This window comes from Somniosus microcephalus, chromosome 10 (assembly GCF_052327205.1).
Source record: "Somniosus microcephalus isolate GS21.2 chromosome 10, FLI_Smic_1.0, whole genome shotgun sequence".
NCBI lineage: Eukaryota > Metazoa > Chordata > Chondrichthyes > Squaliformes > Somniosidae > Somniosus > Somniosus microcephalus.
The window spans coordinates 8,364,246-8,375,816 of record NC_140996.1 but is presented as its reverse complement, the minus strand read 5'-3'; the positions used below and the strand labels follow the sequence as shown (position 1 = coordinate 8,375,816).

Sequence of the window (11,571 nt, the reverse complement as noted above, 5' to 3'; positions counted from 1 at the left end):
CCACATTACAGGAAGGATGTGATTGCACTAGAGAGGGTGCAGAGGAGATTTACGAGGATGTTGCCTGGGCTGCGGAATTTTAGCTATGAGGAAAGATTGGATCGGCTGGGGTTGTTTTCTTTGGATGAATGTAGGAAGTCACACAACACCAGGTTATAGTCCAACAGCTTTATTTGACACTTCACCTGACGAAGGAGCAGCGCTCCGAAAGCTTGTGATTTCAAATAAAGCTGTTGGACTATAACCTGGTGTTGTGCGACTTCCTACATTCGTCCACCCCAGTCCAACACCGGCATCTCCACACCATGTTTTCTTTGGAACAGAGGAGGCTGAGGGGAGATTTAATTGAGGTGTATAAAATTATGAGGGGCCTAGATAGAGTGGATAGGAAGGACCTATTTCCCTTAGCAGGGAGGTCAATAACCAGGGGGCACAGATTTAAAGTAATTGATCGGAGGTTTAGAGGGGAGTTGAGGGGAACTTTTTTCACCCAGAGGGTGGTGGGGGCCTGGAACTCACTGCCTGAAAGGGTGGGAGAGGCAGAGACCCTCATCACATTTAAAAAGTACTTGGATATACACTTGAAGTGCCGTAACCTACAGGGCTACGGACCGAGAGCTGGAAAGTGGGATTAGGCTGGAGAGCTATTTGTTGGCCAGCACGGACATTATGGGCCGAATGGCCTCCTTCTGTGCTGTAAATTTCTATGATTCTGCGATGCTGTTAATGATGACTTTAATTTCTGTTGCTCCGAAGCGTAGAGGAATGTGCGCGGTGCGAATAAAAAAAACAGGCACTTAAAAAAATAATACAGGCTCTGCTCTTTATTGTGAAAGTTCAGGAGGATATTCTACAAAGAAGTTTAACTGCAAACCACAATTCTACAGCCTCAGCAATATAGGAATATCTTCAGTTGTCTGCAAGCTTGTCCAAGTTGAAGTATGGCTGGTCCTCGGTAGTATAGTGGTGAGTATCCCCGCCTGTCACGCGGGAGACCGGGGTTCAATTCCCCGCCGGGGAGGTCGAATACTTTTCTTCGTCGCAGCTGTTAACAAATAAAAATACATATTAATAAATATTTGTTATATAAGAGTTTCAACATTTTTTTGCAGCGTGTGTGATTTTTTCCCCCCTCCTATATAATTTTAAAGGCAGGACAGATGTCTCAAGATTGTGTGTGTTCAGAGCTGTTGCAATTTCAAAAAAGTTTAAAAGTTTAGATGGTGCAGGGCAGAAAGCATGGCTGCAACTCCACAGACATTTCAGTAGTCTGAGTGGGGCAAAACCCCTTTACTTTAAAATTCCGTCTCTTTAAGGTGATGCACGGAATATTAAAAAGAACTTAAGTTCTGTCACTTCTGCAAGTTTTAAAGTAGCTTTTTTGTTATTGAAGGGACTAATTATCATAACTTTTTAAAATGCTTATATAAAGTATGTCGATTGCTACCTAACAGAGGTGCAACATTTGTACTGTGTGTGTTTTTGCTCCAGTTTAATTTTATGGGCAGGATAAATGTCTGAAGATTGTGTGTTTCAGCCCATGTCACTGTGTCATGTGCTGAAGGAACTCGTGCAAAGAAACCGAGGCAATTGTGTGTAAAAGGAAATGGAGAGATTATCAGGCACCTTTCACAGTGCAGACATGGAGAAGCGATCTTATCAGTGCTTTTTGTCAAACCCCCAATGAATTTCTTTCGCAGACGCACTGCTGCAGTATTGTCTGATACCACCAGGAGGCAGCAATGTGCAAAGACTGTCCTGAAAAACCACCAAATAAAGAAACACTGCTCCCAAATTCAGGGGGCAATTTCAGAAAAAGAAATGCTTCCATGAGAATGAAATGCAGTCTTTACCCACTTTAAAAAAAAAATTACAAAGCAGATATATTTGCACAACACAAATGCTGCCGGCCCTGCTGAGTATTTTCCAGCATTTTCTGTTTTTATTTCAGAAATATTTGCGCTTTGATTCGCAGCTAGATTCTTCGTCTTCGCAGCAATGACAATAAACTCACATTTTGATTTTTGCCCCTGCAGTCCATTCATAATTTTTCCACAAGTTGTTTAAATAAACACATGGGGTTCCTTGTCAGATGCGGGCAACCGCCTCAAATATCGATTTTAGTGGCCCGTGATTTGCGGTCAGTGGCGAAGCGATGGTGATCGTCACTGCCCGCGAGGAAAGCTGCCCATAGAGAAAGGGTTACGGGGAGCGGGCAGGAATTTGGACATGAGTCTAGGTTCGGATCGGTCATGGCCCTGTGGGTAGCGGAGCGGGCCCAGGGGCCGTGTAGCCTGATCCTGCTCCTATTTCGTGTGTCTAATTCTGTTAGATTCAGGAGATGGTTCTGTGATAGTAGATTGGCCGTTAGGATCAGCCATGATCTTATTAAATGGCGGAGCAGGCTCGAGGGGCCGATTGGCCTACTCCTGCTCCTATTTCTTATGTTCTTATCTCCGCGCTCCTCCAATTCTGGCCTCTTGAGCATCCCCGATTTCCATCGCTCCACGATAGCAAAATACTGCGGATGCTGGAAATCCGAAATAACAATAGAAAATGCTGGAAAAACTCAGCAGGCCAGGCAACATCCGTGGAGAGAGAAATAGAGTCAACGTTTCAGGTCGAAGTTCTGAAGAAGGGTTTGACCCGAAATGTTAACTCTGTTTCTCTCTCCACGGATGTTGCCTGGCCTGCTGAGTTTTTCCAGCATTTTCTGTTGTTATTCCGTCGTTCCACCTTTGGCGGCCGTGCCTTCAGCCGCCTGGGCCCCGAGCTCTGGAATTCCCTTCCTAAACCTTTCCGCCTCTCTCAGACGCTCCTTAAAACCGTACCTCAACTGTCCTAATGATATCTCCTTGTGTGGCTCGGTGTCCAATTTAGTTTGATCATTGCTCCCGTGAGGCGCCGCGGGACGTTTTACTACATTTTAGATGCAAGTCGTGGCTCGAGTATTGCACTGTGAGTTGTATAATGACCAATTTAAAAATAGAACACTAAGTGGTGTGGCCTCAACGTAATTGTGTTTTAAAATTGCCTTTTAATCTGCTTTCAAATTAAAACATAAAGCAATTTCCATGCCTGGTTCAGTTCTCTTATCTGTCTCGTTGCAAACCATTCAATATACGAGCTGTGAATCAATTTAGAAGTGACGACTCTGAGATTAACAGCCGCCTTTTTTATTTTACGGAATAATTAAGACTCTCTTCAATTATGCTGTTTAGCAGAATATTTGAAAGATCAGTTACTTCATAATCTGGGTGGACTTTCTCCAAAATGCCAACGGGCTTTGTTGCAATGAAGGGTATTTCTGGACAAAATACACGCAGGAACTGATTTCAGTGGAAATGACAGAGGATTCAGAGGTGCCAATTCAAAAAGTCAAGTAAGTAAAAGCTAACTCTTAAAAATAATGGAAATATCTTTCCACCTTACTCGTGATGTGGATTTGAATTTGAGCACAGCCAGTTCAAACTGTTGCCATAGAAACAAATGAAGTACAAAAGGAAAGACATTGAATCAGAATCAGGAAGGGAAGTCCCGCTCATCCCCCCTGTGCTCGCTGACCTACGTTGGCTCCCAGTCCGGCAATGCCTCGATTTTAAAATTCTCAATCCTTGTTTTCAAATCCCTCCATGGCCCTCGCCCCATCCTATCTCTGTAACCTCCTCAAGCCCCACAATCCCCCGAGATCTCGGCACTCCTCCAATTCTGGCTTCTTGCGCATCCCCGATTTTAATCGCTCCACCATTGGCGGCCGTGCCTTCAGCTGCCTGGGCCCCCGGCTCTGGAATTCCCTCCCTAAACCTCTCACTCCTCCTTTAAGACGCTTCTTAAATTACAGAGGATTACATCGGATATACGGCACAGGAACAGGCCATTCGGCCCATCTAGTCCATGCCGGTGTTTACGCTCCACCCGAGCCTCCTCCCGTCTTTCCTCATCTAACTCTATCAGCATAACCCTCTATTCCTTTCTCCCTCATATGTTTGTCCAGCCTCCCCTTAAATGTATCGATACTATTCGCTTCAACCACTCCCTGTGGGAGCGAGTTCCACATTCTCACCACCCCCTGGGTAAAGAAGTTTCTTCTGAATTCCCTATTGGATTTCTTGGTGACTATCTTATATTGATGGCCTCTAGTTATGCTCTTCCCCACAAGTGGAACATTCTCTCTGTACCCACTTGATCAAAACTTTTCATAATTTTAAAGACCTCTATTAGGTCACCCCTCAGCCTTCTGTTTTCAAGAGAAAAGAGACCCAGCCTGTTCATCCTTTCCTGATATGTATACCCTCGCATTTCTGGTATCATCCTTGTAAATCCTCTCTGCACCCTCTCCAGTGCCTCTACATCCTTTTTATAATATGGCGGCTAGAACTGCGCACAGTGCTCCAAGTGTGGTCTCACTGTAAGATTCTCAAAATTAACAGATCCCCAAAACGGGAAGAAAACCCTTAAAGAAAATGACTTTGGACCCTTGCTAAAAACTTCAGGAGGATAAAAAGCATGTTGGGCCTAACAGGGAGATTCAAGGTCAAAAACAGACTCGGCATTTAAAAAAAAAAGGCATGTTTGGGCTTGTAAAGGAAAAGGTTGCATTAGGAGATGGGATCAACCTCTGCAGTTAGACAGTTTGAGTATTGGAGACAATCAAACTGTCTGGGGGAACTGTAAACGTTACTCAGTCCCTATCAGGCAATTTTACATGCTAATAACAATAGACCCACGGAAAGAACAGCCTCACCCAAAATACAGGACCCATCCAAAAACATGCATAAAACAAATCACCTCGCGGCAACAAGGGCTTTACGAAACAACCAACCAAACATTACCATCAGCCAACCGGGTAATATTGGGCCACCACGACCAAAGAAAACCAACTCGGAAGAAAACCGAAGATTCACAAGTTTGTCCACTCTGCAAACTATTCCTGACTTACCACTGGGTAAGATTTTACTCAAAGAGATTCTAAACCCTATTTCTAACAGAAGAAAATTGGGTACTCACCTGATAAATCCAATACGCACCCTACCGCATCAGCGGACTCGCGAAGACTGACCAGATATGCAGGTGAAGTCCTCTACCGCGTCCGAGGTACGGCAGGCCCCAACCAACATATCCAGCGAACCCCGAAACCGCGAACCAGCCCAACTGTCAAGAATTCGTTTGGTGAGCATTATCCCTGGTCCTTTAGAGTCCAACTTAGCTAGTAAGATGGGATTGCGAGGGGTGAGGTATTTCTCCACTGTAATTCCCTCGTGCGTATCGAAGTGTTAAGGTTATTGTGTTGTATTTTCTTCCTCAAATAAAGATCAAAGTTTTCTTGCACCAAAACCAGTTCTCTGCTGCACTTTTGTCACAACCCCCAAATAATAATCATAATAATCAACTTTATTGTCATTGTTAGTGCACAAGTGCAGTACAACGAAATGTAGGCTTGCGGCTCCCGAGAGTGTACATTTAGATTAAGACATTTAAACATTCAACATTCATTTGGCTTGTAATACATTAACATAAACATAATAAAGTGCATTGGCAGATGTGCAGGCTTTAGAGTTTATTTGTGGAGTTCAGTAGGATGACAGCCCTGGGAAAGAAGCTGTTCCTAAATCTGGTCGTTCGGGTGCGAATGCATCTGTAGCGTCTCCCAGATGGCAGGAGGGCGAACAGACTGTGGCTGGGGTGGGTAGGGTCTTTGATGATGGTCAGTGACCTCCGTAAACAGCGTTTCTGGTAGATGTGCTCTATGGTTGGTAGCCCATAAGTCCAAGGTCTAGAACAAAGGGAGTGGGAGCGATTCGAACTGCTCATAAGTCAGAGGCGAAGCTGACCCCAAACACCACCCCCTACATAACCAAGTTTCGAACATACCTCTTTTGGTCACTTGTCCTAATATCTCTTTATGTGGCTCGGTGTCAATTTTCTGTTTGATAATCGCTCCTGTGAAACGCCTTGGGACGTTTTACTAGGTTAAAGGCGCTGTATAAACACAAGTTGTTGTTGTCCCAGGGCAAGAATATTGCGGTTTAAGTACATGAGGGAGAAAGGAATAGAAGGATATGTTGATGGGGTGAGATGAAGAGGGGAGGGAGGAGGCTGGTGTGGAGCAGAAACACCGGCACGGACCAGGTGGGCCGAATGGCCTGTTTCCAGGCTGTACATTCTGTGTAATGCTGTGTAAATGATTGCTGAAAGTCATTTAAATCTGTCTCAGCTGTTCAGCTCACGGGCGCACTGAGGTAACCCACTGTGCAGGCAGCTACTCAGGAAATACAAAGAATTCACAAATCCTGAATATCATGGAAAACAATCATATAAAATGTGCCGTAACGCTCTGCTGACCTCTAACGTGTGATGGGCAGCGACAGCAATTCAGAGCCTGGAAACTGACCTTTGGGTTAAAAAACATCCTTATTAAAAGCTTTAGAATAAAACTTTTACATCCCGCATTATTTAAAGGCTGATGGGACCCAAGTTCTGACCTGGGCTGAGGGGGGAGTTAAATTTTAAGCATGAAAAATATCAGCGTCTCCAGACACCTGTTTGTGTCTCCAGCCAATGTTCCCCCTAAGGTGCGGTGTGGAGATGCCGGAGTTGGACTGGGGTGGACAAATGTAAGAAATCACACAACACCAGGTTATAGTCCAACAGCTTTATTTGAAATCACAAGCTTTCGGAGCGCTGCTCCTTCTTCAGGTGAAGTGGAGAAATGCATAAACCGAGGCTCTGTCTGCTCTTTCAGGTGGATGTAAAAGATCCTGTGGCACTATTTTGAAGAAGAGCAGGGGAGTTCTCCCTAGTGTCCTGGGGCCAATATTTATCCTTCAACTAACATCACTAAAACAGGTTATCTGGTCATTAGTGTCAGCTGTGGCTCAGTGGGCAGCACTCTCTAGGTGGGAGGGGCTAGGAGTGACTGGTTGCCTAATTGCAGCTGGGTGTTGGAGGGAGTTTTGTAAAAAGTTGGTGGTGGGTTTTGTTTTCAGATTTTAGGGTCTTTTTGGCCCACAACAAACAGCCAGATGGCTGCTGAGGGGTCCGGAGTGCCGGGTCCCTCAGAGGACAATATTCCCGAGAGGAATTTTATTAGGGAAGAAACTGTGCTGGGAAGGGGAAAAAAAAGGCCCAAAGATTTGGGCCGGGACCTCAGGAGGTTTGGTAAAGAAAATACGGTGGTGGTGCAATGTGACGATGAGAAGATTCGAGCCTGGGATATAATCCAGGCGGTTCATGAGGACTGTGGCGAGGGAAGCTGTTTTGCCTGCCGCCCAAAACCAAACGTGGGATTTGAGATGACGGTCAGTGGCCGTGAGGAGGTGGAAAAACTGCTGCTCAGTCTGAAAGTTGGGGAGAAATTCTTGGAGGTGACTCTGCTATATTCAGAGGAGGTGGTGGTTTCATTTTTGAACTTGCCTGTGTACATCGAGGACGAAGTGCTGAGCAAAAAGTTGGAGTCGTGGGACATTAAAATCTGTTCCGAAATAAAGAGGAGGTATTATCCGGGAACACGGGTAGCAGACGGAACCCGGTATGTAAAGGTGCGGTTCCCAGAGGGGGTGAGGTCTTTGCCTTACAGTATGAAGTTCGAGACACTGGAAGGGGTGCAGTACTTTCATGTGCTGCACGATAACCAAGTAAAGGTGTATTACTATTGTCTGGGACATGACCATCTCGTAAGAAACTGTCCTGATTTGCATTGTTACAATTGCGGTGAGTCGGGACATATCGCGCGGAGCTGCAAGGCGGAGAGCTGTGGGGTGTGTCGTAAAGGCCCCACCCGCTGTGAGTGTGTGGCAGAAGGGAGCGATATGAGTGATGAGATGGGAGAAGGAGCAGGAGAGGAGTGTGGAACGGCCGGAGGTGCGGTGCAGTCGGAGGACACAGCCGGTAAAATGAAGGAAAAAGGAGCACAGGAAGAGGCAGAGGATGGGGGAGCGGAGATCGAGATGGAGATGGCGGAAAACACGGCGAGTGCTGTGGAGGGGAACAAAGACAGCAGCGGGCAGCGAGGGTCGAGTGCAGACTCGAGCCTTCGTGCAGTTTGGCTCCCCCTAGGGAGTCTGGTGTCTGCGGGGGGAGAGGAGGCAGGAGCGGGGTGTGTGGTGGAAGTGAGTGCTCCGGGGAGAGGCGGGGAGTCGGATATTTTGGTGAGCGGGAGGGGCAGGGCGGGGAGAGGGTGCAAGAGGCAGGAGCCTTAAAGGGACAGCAGGATGGGATCGGCGAGATGGAGACGTCAGAAGGGAAAAATTTAGGTGCGCCATTGTCCCATGGAGTGAGGGAACAAGGTGCAAGGGTCAGAGGTAGAGACGTGGTCGAAGGGGGCGGCACAGTGGGAGAAACTGTGATAGCAGGAAGACTCTCTATGGGAGATGAAGTATCTGACGGGGAGCAGGATTATGTATCGGACGGGGAGCAGGCACAGGGGGTTGCAGAAGAGCTTGAGTGTGAGGAATTAGAGGGGGACAGAGACATGGAAGTCGGGGATGAGGTGGCATCATGTGGAAAGGGAAAGGTTAGTGAGGGGCAGAAGGAGGGAGAAAGGGAAGCTCCTGGGTCCAAACTTAAGGCATGGAAGAGGCTGAAACAGCAGGGAAAGTTTAAACAGGAGGTGAAAAAGAGCCGGAGGCTGCAGGAAAAAGCAACAGCTGCCCGAAAAGTTGAGAAGGAGCATGAGAGGAGGGAAGAGCCAGAGATTAAATGATGGGGAGATTATTGGGCATACTTCCCTCCTTTGGAGCCATGATTACATTGGTCTCGATTAATGTGAACGGACTGAGGGGTGAGAAGAAATTGCAGCAGTTGTTGCAGGGTTTTAAAGGCACGGACTTGTTGTGTCTTCAAGAAACCTTTTGGGATGAGGATATTCTAGAAAGAGTTCAGAAGGTTTGGAAGGGAGAGGTGTTTGCAAGTTGTGCAAACAATAACCGTAGAGGGGTGGCTGTTTTGATGAGTCCGTCCATAGAAGAGAACGTTGCCTTGGTGGACAAGGACACTGAGGGGAGATTTTTACGGCTAAGGGTAAAATTGGAGGGATTTAATTGTGATCTCTTTAATATCTATGCACCGAACGACCATTGCTAGCATCGCGAGTTTTTTCGGAGGTTATTCACTGAAGTGGCAGAGGTGGAAAATCCTTGTATAGTGGGGGATTTTAATGTATTTTTATCTTGGATGGGCATTTCAGCCCAGATGACCTTTAAGGATGATAACTCCAGAGGGATGATTGTAAAAATGATGGCAAATTTAAATTTGAGAGACTTATGGAGGGACCGGAACCCCATAAAAAGGGAGTTCTCCAGAGCAGGTTGGGTGGGTGATGTTTTAAAACAGAGCCGACTAGATTTTGTGTTAATGCGGGAAGGGTTAAGTTCTGAGGTGATGGAGATTTATTATAAAAAAGTATTTTTTAGTGATCACTCGGCTTTGGTTCTTAGAATTAGGAACAGCAGAGTTAAGATCGGTTCAGGGATGTGGATTTTAAACAATCAATACCTGAAAGAAAGTGCTTATAAAGAAGGGATTATAAATATAATAAAGAATGCTCGGAAGGAACTTTTGTTCTTGAAAGAAAGAAGAGTTTGGTGGGACAATTTCAAATATGAGGTAAAAGTTTTTTCGGTACGTTATGGGAAAAAGAGGGCGGCAGCTAACTGGCATCGAGAAGAGAATATAAACAAAAGGTTTATGGGTGTCTGTAAAGCAGTTGACGGAGGGGATAAGGGAGCTGAGACTAAGTTCCGGGTGCTAAAGGAAGAGTGGGAATTATTGCAAGCTGAAAAATGCAAGGGGGCCATTCTCCGTGCAAAGGCTAGAGATGCATTGGAGGGCGAAAGATGCACTAGATATTTTCTGGAGCAAGAGAAGCTGCGACAGAGATTATCGTTAATTGAAGAGTTGAAGGTTGGGGAGAAGAGCATTCATGAAAGTGAGGAGATTTTGGAGGCGGCTAGCAGCTTTTATCAAGAACTATATACAAAAGACATTTCCAATTTGGCGATGGAGTTACTGCTTTTATTGAAAAGGGTTTAAAGGAGGATGAGAGAAGCATGTGTGATAAAGAAGTAGGATTAGCGGAAATAAAAATAGCAATAAGTGGAATGAAGGGGGGGAAAAGCCCAGGGTCCGATGGACTAAATGCAGAATTTTATAAGGAATTTTTTGAGATTTTAAGTCCATTGCTCTTAGTTTTTAAGGAAATTAATATTGAGGGAAGCCTGGCCCCATCTATGAGGAGAGGTATCATAAGCTTAGCTTATATAAAAATAAAGGGGATAGACGGGATCTGAAGAATTGGAGGCCCATCACACCATTAAATGTGGATTATAAGATCTTGGCGAGGGTTATGGCAAATCGTTTGAAGGAGGTGTTACCGGAGATAGTTTGGCCCTCTCAGTCCTATGGAGTCATAGGCCGGGACATCGCAGACTCTGTGGTCTCAATCCGAGATACGATAGAGCTCATGGAAGACAGTGGGAGGGAGGAAGCCTTTGATAGGGTCTCTCATGAGTTTTTATTGAAGGTTTTGGAAGCATTTGGTTTCAAGGAAAATTTCATTCAGTGGATAAGGATTTTTTATTCAAACATATTTAGCTGTGTTAAATGTAATAGTTTTTTATCTAAGTATTTTCCGATACAGAGATCAGCGAGACAGTGTTGTCCCCTGTCCCCATTGCTGTACACATTGGTAGCAGAACCATTAGGTTGCATGATGCGAAAGAAACAAGGTGTAGTTGGGATTGTGGTCCCCAGTTCCGGGCTGGTGTCGGTGATACACCAATATGCAGATGACACAACCTTAACATTGAGAAATGGGGAGTCAGTGAGGAAAGCTATGGACATAGTGGAGGAATATTGTAGAGCTTCAGGAGCCAGAGTGAATTATAGTAAGTCCCAATGCCTGGTTGCAGGGAGGGGTAGGGGGGAATGTTTGGGGGAATGTCCCTTTAAGGTGGTGGAGGTTTTGGAAGTTCTGGGGGTGCATATGGGGTGCAAGAAAGACAGGGAAGAAGTGGATCGATTAAATTGGGAACCGAAGGCTATAAAAATTAAAAAGATTTTGGGAAGATGGGAAAGAAGGTGGTTGAAAGTGCAAGGAAGAGCGACAGTGGTGTCTGCCCTCCTGCTATCTAAGCTATGGTACTTATTGACGGTGGAGGATATTCCTGAGTGGGCAGAAAAGTCCATCCGAGAGGCTTGTGTGAGGTTTTTATGGGAAGGGAAACCAGCCTTGGTGGCTTACAATACCATCATTGGACGGAGAAATCATGGAGGACTCAATTTCCCAGATATTGATTTGAAGAAAAAATCCTTTAGAATCAAATGGGTGAAGAGATTTCTTCAGAAGTCAAATACAAGTTTTTGGAAGAGTTGTTTTGAGCACTTTTTTAAATGAAGTGGGATAGGAGGGCAGGGGATATTGTATATGGAATACAATAATATGTTTTTGAAATCGATTAAACTTCTCCCTAGGTTTTATAAGGGGGTTGTAGAGACTTGGGCTCAATTTTTAAAAAGTGTGCAGTTTATGCCCAAGGGGGCTGAGGGATTTTTAGAACAGCCCTTATTTTTGAA

At 45.4% G+C, this 11,571-nt stretch overlaps 1 non-coding gene across 1 annotated transcript; it reads left to right on the top strand.

The window, feature by feature from the left end:
- The first annotated feature begins 949 nt into the window (after positions 1 to 949).
- On the top strand, positions 950 to 1,021 carry trnad-guc (transfer RNA aspartic acid (anticodon GUC)). The gene has a single exon. It is a non-coding gene; the product is annotated as a tRNA-Asp (tRNA).
- The last annotated feature ends 10,550 nt before the right edge of the window (positions 1,022 to 11,571 follow it).